The sequence below is a fragment of the Crinia signifera genome, chromosome 1 (genome assembly GCF_055691185.1).
Source record: "Crinia signifera chromosome 1, ASM5569118v1, whole genome shotgun sequence".
Classification (NCBI taxonomy): Eukaryota; Metazoa; Chordata; class Amphibia; order Anura; family Myobatrachidae; genus Crinia; species Crinia signifera.
Window position 1 is genome coordinate 262550183 of NC_139217.1, and position 9753 is coordinate 262559935.

Here is a 9753-nt window from a genome sequence, read left to right on the forward strand (position 1 = left end):
CAAATTGTGCACTAAAGTAACTGATAATATATAGCTGTTACAGCCATATGTCCTAAATGAGCTCTAGCCTTGGCACGAAAAATGCAGATTGGAGCAGCTACAAAATAAGGAACCCTTTTTAGAATATTTATCTTCACTGCTGGAGGACACTGGACCACACGGGGTTGCAGTGGGGACCAAGGCACTTGTACTTAAAGTAGTAGATGTAAGAAGCCTAAGCCTTCTGCAATGCCAAGCGACAAGTACATTTTAAGTACCTGATGGCATGGCTACCTTTTGGGGATTACTATGCTGCTCCATTGTAGCTGGCTTTCTTAATAGCAGCACTGCACTGGGAAGCTGATTATTCCTAGTCTATGTACAGCAAGTGGTCCCTCTCAGATTACAAATTGCTCTAGTGATTTTTCCTTTTTATTGATACTTTGATTTTACAGTGAAATATACTGGCCTCCAAATATACTGAATGAAAACCATAACAGAATTAACATACTTAAAAAATGGAAATAAGATGATGGAATGGGACGGTTTAAAAATTGGCTTGGAAATATGAGGGCGGATGATACAGGATAGGTATTGGTCAACCTAGAGTGAAAATCTAAATTGGAGTAAGGTAAACTATACAGGCTTCAGTGAAGGCTTGGTATTAAAGTATTCAGTCCAGACTTGAATAAAGCGATTGGGTGTCATACTGTGAAGCAGCAATACCAATGTATTGCTCAAATGTTTACATTAGTAAGTACTGGTCTGAACTGGGTGAAAAGCAGTGGGGATGAGCTATAATAAGGCACACAAGTTCTGTATTTGAATATTAGTTACACTGTAGAATATTAATTTTGATTTGAAAGGTCTAGCTTGGGCATAAAATGTCCTCTGCCCAGAGGTGCCAACATATCTGAAAAAAGATGGAAGTTGGACAAACTAAATACCACTAGCTAAAAAAAATCGAATTTTGCTTTTGTCTAGAAATAGATCTTGACTAAATCTACACTAATATTGATCCACAATTGGACTTCACCTATACATAGTTTAACAGTTCCCGAATTACATTTGGTAAGGTAAAATAAGGGACATATAGAGGTTGGCATCTTTAGAACTTGAAACCTTATTGAGCACTGACCTATTTCATTGCTCACAATGCTTTCCATAGCTCTGAGAGAAATATGTCTAGTCTTAATAGGGACCTTGCCAATCAACATACCATAAATTTATGGTCTTGCTGTAATATTTCATTCACACTGTAGTATAGCTTAGAGAGAAGACTCTTTAGACTATTTTGCTTACCACGGGTTGCTTACCACTAGTACCGCTACACACAAACAATAGGGTGGGTGGGGAACAGGGAGACAGACGTGTTGTGTATGTGTGTGCAACCGGTTAGTATTTATTATTGAAGAGTGTGGTCCTCTGGCATAAACGTGTATGCTGCTCTGTTTCAGAGCTCAACAGTTTACAGATGAGTGTTACTCGATGGTGTGGCTCAAATGAGCAAAGTACCTTGCCTCAAAAGATAGAGGGGGAAGTGTCTGCCGGCAGACTCCCATTTTGGCTCCGCGGGTCCAGTAATACTCACATCACAATTGATTGATTAATTAATTTATGCAGATTATATTGGAAGAGCTTAAGCAAATTATTAGATTAAGATAAATTCTTTTTTATGTGCATTTCTGCATACACTGTATCATAATCCAAATTTTGCTTATGTTTTACAAACAATTTTTAAGAATTTACCTTTTTTTTTTTACTTTTTTCCCCTCATTGACTGAATGATAAAAGAACAACCTGTTTATAAAATATTTGAATCAAGGTCTTCATTAGATACATATACTCTAGTTACGCGCGAGCGCAGTGTGACACCTTTTACGGTGGGGGGGACCCTTACTCCCTTTGGGGGGGGGCCTAGGGTGTGGGGTCTGACTCCTCTTCCACGCAGGGGAATGGCTCTGGATGACATCCGATGCCAGGGTGACACCCCCCCCCCCTCAACAATTTCTTCTGACAAACCTGCCAAAAAGATCCAAAAAAAGGCCTGCCTTCAACAGGTAGTGGAATCCTTACTGCAATCAAGAGGGATTGTGCCAGTGCCTCAACATCAGCGAGGCCAGGGATATTACTCAACCCTGTTCTTGGTACCCAACGTATCTTTCAGACCATACTAAGCTTTTACTAAAAAAATTTTTGCATGGAAACTTTGAGGACCATTTTGTGTTGCCAATAGAATTGGGGGATTACATGGTATCCTTGGATATTCAGGACGCATACATCCATGTCCCCATTGCTCAGTCTCATCAACTGTTCCTACAATTCGCCATACCACCACAACATTATCAGTTCCAGGCTCTTCCATTCGTGCTGGCTATGGCATCACAAATCTTTACAAAGATTACGGTGGTCATGATGGCCTTCCTGAGGTGTCAGGGGATCAGGGTGATCCCGTACTTTGACGATCTTTTGATCCTCGCTATTCAAGGGAGATCCTAATAGATCACCTACGGCTGACCAAGGACATTCTATAGAGTCACGGGTGGCCGATAAATTGGAAGAAATCTTCTCTGGTGCTGTCCAAGCAGATGTTACACTTGAGAGCCCTATTAGACTCAGAAGCCCAGAGGTTAATACTCCCTCTGGAAAAGTGCCAGCAGCTGCAGGCCAGGATTCGAAACTTCCTTTGCCTCCAGTCACTTTACATCAGGCCATGCAAATTCTCGGCCTGTTGGTGGCCACATTTGATATGGTTGAGTGGGTGCAATTTCATTCCCGACCGCTGCAGAGGCTGATTCTGGCCAGGAGGGACAGGTGTCTTCAGTCCACACGCTCCTGGACAATGTGTCTAACAATACTGGTGGTATTACCTGAAGTCCAGTGGCTGAGCAGATATACCAGGGAATAGCCAAATGTAAGCCGGTTCGGTACACAGGAGGGTAGTCAGACGTAAGCCGGTTCGGTACACAGGAGGGTAGTCAGACGTAAGCCGGTTTGGTACACAGGAGGGTAGTCAAACGTAGAGACGTGTGGCAGGAGCTGAGCAAGCAGAATACTCAAACAGGGATTAGATCCAGGAAGTGCCTTTTATAGGCCTAAACAGGATCCAAGATGGCTTCTCTTTGATTCCAAACTGGCCATCTTGGAAAAGGGCAAAACTAAGGGCAAACTTGCAAATACAGAGACTCCTAGTGGTCGGAGGAGCACATAGTCAGAGATATTCCTTACAGTGTCTCACTTTGGAGGTTCGGTCGTCACTGATGTGGTGTTTCAACAATGCTCATCTACAGTTGGGAAGACCCTTTTGGATTCCGCAGTGGGTGCTCCTCACCACAGACGCAACTTTGCGGGTTTGAGGAGCCATAGTAGAATCCGGTCCTTGCAAGGCAAATGGTCCCTGGCAGAATCCAGATTATCCAATAAACATTCTGGAACTAAGGACCATCTTCAACGCACTCCAGTTAGCACAGGATCTGCTGCAGGGCAGACCGGTTCAGATCCAGTCAGACAACGCCACCACTGTGGCTTACATAAACTCCCAGGGAGGCACAAAGAGTGTAAAGGCCATTAAGGAAGTATCCAGTATCCTCCAGTGGGCTGAATGCCATATGTACCAGCCATGTCAGTGGTGTTCCTCCCAGGAATTCTGAATTCGGAGGCCACGACATTCACTTGGGAGAGTGGTCGCTTCTAATAACCAAGAGATGGGGCACTCCAGATGTGGATCTGATGTCATCTCGATACAACAACAAGGTGCCTCTGTTCGGATCCAGAGCCAGGGAACTGCAGGCAGCATTCACGGTCCATACCTTGGAATTTTCATCTTCCATACAGTACATCTATCCCCAAATATTTCTCTACCTTTGACACTTGCTTCCCAAGATACTTCATTAGGGCACCGAGTTCTTTTGGCCCCCTCAGGCGTCTACCCACACTTGAAATACTACTTTGGGACATCCCCGATTTTATGGTAAAACCTACCTTCAGTTAACTCCCTTTCTTTGAGGTTCCTGGGCCCACAGGGCACCCAGCCTGTTACGCCTGATATACGTGAATTATGCAACCCTGGTCGTCTGTCTCTTTTCCTCTTATATGAGTGAATGTATACTGTGGCTGTATTCTGTCTTCTATCCTTTTCTGCTTCCTGCTGGGACTTGTTAACTAAGTTGAGGGACCTAGCAAGAAGGCGGGGTTATAGGGGAAAGGAGTGAGGCATGATGGGAAGCCCCAAAGCTTTGGACAATTGGTGCCCGGTACTCTGGATCCACCTACAACCCCAATGTTAACCCTGTGGGCCCAGGAACCTCGAAGAAAGGGAGTTAACCGAAGGTTACCATAACTCCCATTATGAACAATGTGGCCAATTCTGACACATTGTTTTAAGTAATTTGCATCATCCAGTGTGTATATACTATTGTACGCTCATCTGAATTATATGATGCGTCTTCAGATTGGTCGTGCATGCAGCTAAATTTGATTTTAGTGATGCCATGCTGCATTGCCACCATACATTGACACTTGCCAAAGCAGAGTGCCAGTCGTCTCCCAATTTTGGGTACACCTTTGTCTAAGGTGTACTGTCTGCTTCACAGTCCCGGTTTTGCACCTTCTGTACTCTGCGTTGGGTTTTGATCAATGACTTTATGCGGATTCTGGGTTCTTGGTTTCCCCATTTTAATATGGTGGAGAATGTCCAGTTTCATTCCAGACTTTGTCTAGTGAATTTTCTAACTAGATGCAACCAGTCTCCTCTACACCTCAAGTTACATAGTATACTTCTCTTAAGGGAAGGTCGTACCTTTTTAGTTCAAGGATTGGGTCCTACTCCCCACCAGTTTTCAGGGGTGGTTTGCTGTAAACAAACTTTCCTGGCCCAGTGTATGTCCACAAAAGCTAGGTGCTGATCTACATCCTGTACAGGGCACTCTGACTGGATGCTTCTGGAGAAGGGTTTGTGCAAAGTGCATTCTGAAAACTCAGCAGCTGTTGGCTACATCAACCACCAGTGTAACACCATAAAAGAGGTAGAGCATAACTTCCGTTTGGTAGAGCTTCTTTCAGTTCTGTTAGCTGTATTCATTCCTGCCATGCAGAATTGGTTGGTGAATTTTCTGAGACTTTAGAATTAGCATTTTTGGGAACAGATTCTGCAGCCAAAAATCTTCCAATTAATAGTTCCTTGCTGGGGCTTTCCACACCCAGATAAGATGGTGCCTCAACACAACTGTTGGTTGCCAATGTATTGCTCCTCCACCAAGGATCCTGGAGCTCTGCTAGTTTTGTTTTCTGCAAGCTCAAAGTAGAGGGAGACATAATGATTTTTGTGGCTCTTAAATGGGTGTGGAGAGTGTGGTGTATATTTTTCTGGGTCTATCGATGCTCCTCTAGACAGATCTTCTGTCACAGGGCTCATGCTTCCTTCTGGATGTAGACTGTCTCTCTTTGGCACTTGAGCTATCTGTTCTGGGAGTGAAGGGTTTTTCTAAATGGGTCATCTGCTTAGTGCGAGGAAGCCTTCCTTCTGCTAGAATCTACTCATTTGGTGGACCGATTACACGTACGGTTCTATTCTTCTCTGGAGGCAACCTTTCTGGATTTATGTGGCTTGAACCAGAGATGGCTGTAGGTTTGATTTTTTTTTTTTACCTCTACTCTTAAGATTTCTACAAATTGGGCTGGCTGGATTCAAAACACTGTATGCATTGTCTATGCGGAGGTGCATCTTCCTGCACCTCCTGTGACAATTCTCATTTCACTAAGTCAGTGGAAGCCTCTTTTGCTGCTCAGCATGGTGCATTTGTGGAACCACTTTGTAGGGCTGCCACATAGTCTTCTGCCCACATTTTCTTTCAACAGTATGTGTTTAACACATTTTTAGTATCTTTTGGGTGTTGCCTTCTCTCTGCAGATTACGACTCTCCCTCCTAGTGCTGCTATGTTCTCTCTGCAGATTACGACTATCCCTGCCCATTAAGGGACTGTTTTGGAACATCCTGTTGTTTCCATGTATCCCCTAGTGCAGTGATTTCATTTGTCAACTCTTGGCACACTAAACAAGATTTTAAAATTGATAATGGGCACTATTAGTCCCCCACAGGGAAAAAAAACATTGGTCCTCACTGGAAAAAAAAAATCACACTGTTACCCACAGGTATCAAAAATAACATATATTGAACTGGTGGTGGCTGTAAACTAGTGTGGACATCTCTAGATCTGGTAGCACACGTGAAAACCACTCAAGGCACACTAGTGTGCCATGGCACAGCGGTCGAAAAATGCTGCCCTAGTGGATGAAGAAAAGGATTTGTTTTTACTAGGGCGCTCACCCTGCTCCACCTGGCTTAGCATTTGTTCCTTGAAGTTGGTTCTCAAAACATGCTAGTTATAACTGGAAATGGGGTATAGTGGAGATGGAGGTCAGTGCTGCTGGGAAAAATAATTTTGTAATGGTTTGGTGCCCAACCTTCTTCTCATTCAGGCTATACCTGTTGGTCCACGGTGTCCTCTATGGAGTTGAAGATAAGGATTTAACCAGGTAATAACAAAGCCTCTTTTGTTTATTATGGGGTAATATAATGTGACTCAGGTTAATGATCTAAAAATAAATACATGCTAATTTTTTTATGTTACAGGAGCTGTCGTTTATTGTCTGTTCCATTGTTTGTCTCAGCATTTCCTAACTCCAGTCCTCTCTCTTGAACCTCTAGCAGTGCATGTAATAGAGATCTCCTTACTATCACAGTTGAAATAAGTAGCACCACCTATCTCTGGAATCTTCTGCAATCCCTACCATGTGAACAGCCTCCATAGCATTCTGTATTCCAGTGTTTGTCCCCTGCAGGTACTGCAATCTGAAGATGGTGTTTGCTCATTGTAGCCTATAGGTTACACTTGGCAAAACTAGCTGGCAGAGGGTTTCTCTTGAATCCTGCCCAGCAATGGCTGCTGTGTCTGTGTGGTCTCAAATGAGTTTTAATACCATTCTTTACACATCACAGGATCATGCTCCTTTTGGGACTCCTGTCTCTTCTTTTTGTAAGGGTTCATCCTGGTAAAATAATCGCATGCTGCATGTACGTGGTAATGTTGCACTCCAATCACATAACACATGTGCTTGTCGATAAACAGATTCCTCAATCTTGCCGAATTGGGATACTTGAAGGTTTTATTAGATTTTGTATAGGGAAGGAAATATATAATACGCTGGCTCCAGAAGGGAGGAGGTTACTGACTAGTAATCATTTGACCACAAACCTAATAAAAAATTAACACTATTACTACAGATGTTAAGCCAGAAGATATTTATTTACTAGTAAACCCACTCAGCAAATTCTTTGAAAGCTAGTCTGCTACCTTGGATTGCCTCTGTGTTTGTGCATGTGTGAGAGAGAAAGAGATGTGGTTTCACTCGCTGCCAACATACAGCATGGCGGTGTTTTGGAGACACACAATCATACACTAGACATATATATTATGGTGGAGTGAAAAAGTTGAAATTGAGATATTCATATATCCCTTTAAGAGTTGGATATTAGAAGCCACAGAGGTGCACTATTCTATTCAAAAGGGATGTACCCTGATTTTTTGCCCCACGTTTTTTTTTTCTTGAACACTTCAATTATACCCCTTTTACACCAAAAATCCCGGATCCGACCCGGCATTTGGAACAAGGATCCAGGCCGGGTGGGATCCGGGATTTACACCGTTTACACTGCTGTGCCTGTGCAGTGTAGACGGAGGCGGCGTTTGGAGATTACATAATCTTCAAGCGCTGGGACCACGGTAATCCCCGCTGGGACCGCTGATCACTGTGCTGGGGGCAGCCCAGCACCAAGGTAAGCTGCTGGGCTGCCCCCGGCCCCTATGCACCCCCGCCCCCAAGCTGTTGTCCGGGAAGGTGAATGGATGCCATACACATTCATCCATTGACCTCCTCCGCTGCCGCCGCTACTGTCTACAGAGTATAGCAGACAGCAGCGGAGGCTGTGTGCCCCCCCGTCCAACCTGCTGACGATGCGGTCTACAGGTTGAACGTCCCCCATTTATGTAAAGGTAGCCGGATCAGATGACCCAGGTCCTAGCCAGAAGTCCCGTGTAAAGGGACACGGCATGACCCATTTACACTGCCGCTGACTCGTTTTTTGCGGCGGTGTAAAAGGGTTATTACAGAGCATCCTCTCCCAAAAAATAAAATAAAAACACTTTCTGCTAAAAACACACAATATTCACAATTGTGACCATGAAAACGGGTCAGTTATCAGGGATTTTTTGGTACTTGTGTAACATCATGGCACACGGCAACGCTACGTTTTCAGCGTAGCCGAACGGCTGCCTAGGGTAGTCAGCGTAGTGACTCCGCAGCAGCCTTGCGTAGTCAGCGTACATAGCGCCCCTGCCAGCTCTCCCGGAGGGGTCAACTTGTGCTGCCTGTGTACCCGGGAGCCTACACCCTACCCCCCACACCCTACCCTATCTCCCACACAGACTCCGGTGCAGGCAGGGAGGCTTCCATCGCCCTGTCTGCCGCTGTCCCCCGGCTCCCTGCACCATGCAAATTTATACCAAGTCTCGTGTACTAATTATACCTGGTGTATTTAAGTGTTTAAGTACTTAGTAGTGAGAAAGGATACCACTTTACGGACACAGTACCTAAACTGCAAAATTAACTTATTGTCCATCGGTTTGATTAATCTGGCAAATGCCTCCATTTTAAACCCCCCACTATCCATGCCAGCCCGAAGTGTGGCGAGCGCACGCTTTAAGTGTCCTCCCAACTTGTTCATACCCCCACTATCCACGTCGGCGTGGAGTTGATTTTATAAAGTGTGGTGGATTACATATGCTCCGTGTCAAGTAATCCGCGTCCCCTCGCGGGGCGTGCTGTGCTTGCCACGCTTCGGGCTTGGTGGCTCGCTGCGCTCGCCACACTTTATAACATCAACTCGGGAGGACATGTAACGCTGCACTCGCCACGCTTTGGGCTGGCGTGGATAGTGGGGGTGTTTCAGGAACACATTCACACCCGTCATGTCAGCCAGGTTTAAAGGGTCAATGGTTCCCACACAATGTAATAAGCGCTGATTGACTACGCTAACTGCGTAACGCTGACTACGCTAATTACGTAAGCTCAGGCTGGCCGCGAACGTGCGGGAACACAATGCTGATACTAACAGGGACGCCTGACTGACTATGCTAACTACGTAAGCTCCGGCTAGCCGCGAATGTGCGGGAACACTACGCTGCCTGCGCTGGGCGCACAAACACTACGCTGATTTTGACAGCGCTGCTGCGCTAACGGCGTAACGGGCGACGTGCTAATACACAAGTACTGATTTTTTTCTCCTGTCAAAGTGAGTAACTTTGCACTAGGACAAGCTTGTACTTTTTTTTAAAACTATGCCAAAGTATATTAATGAACCTAAGATGTCCTGACATAACTTCAACTAGATCAGAACTTCTTCAAACGTTTTGTTATTTTTCATCTAAAAAGCGAAACTTTAGGTGTCTTGCCGGAACAGAAGATATTGACGTAGAGTAAACGCTTTTGCACGTTTCATATTCAGGTCAAGTCACAACTTTTCCACACCAGCAGATTTTGAATATCTCAATTTCAACTTTCTCACTCCGCCCTAATATATATATAATATACATTTATTTTTATATTTATATATATATATATATATATATATATATATATATAAATGTCCTCAAGGCTGTGCACTCCCAGCTTCCAGCAATACTGTCACTGTGGGATATCCAATATACACGTACACT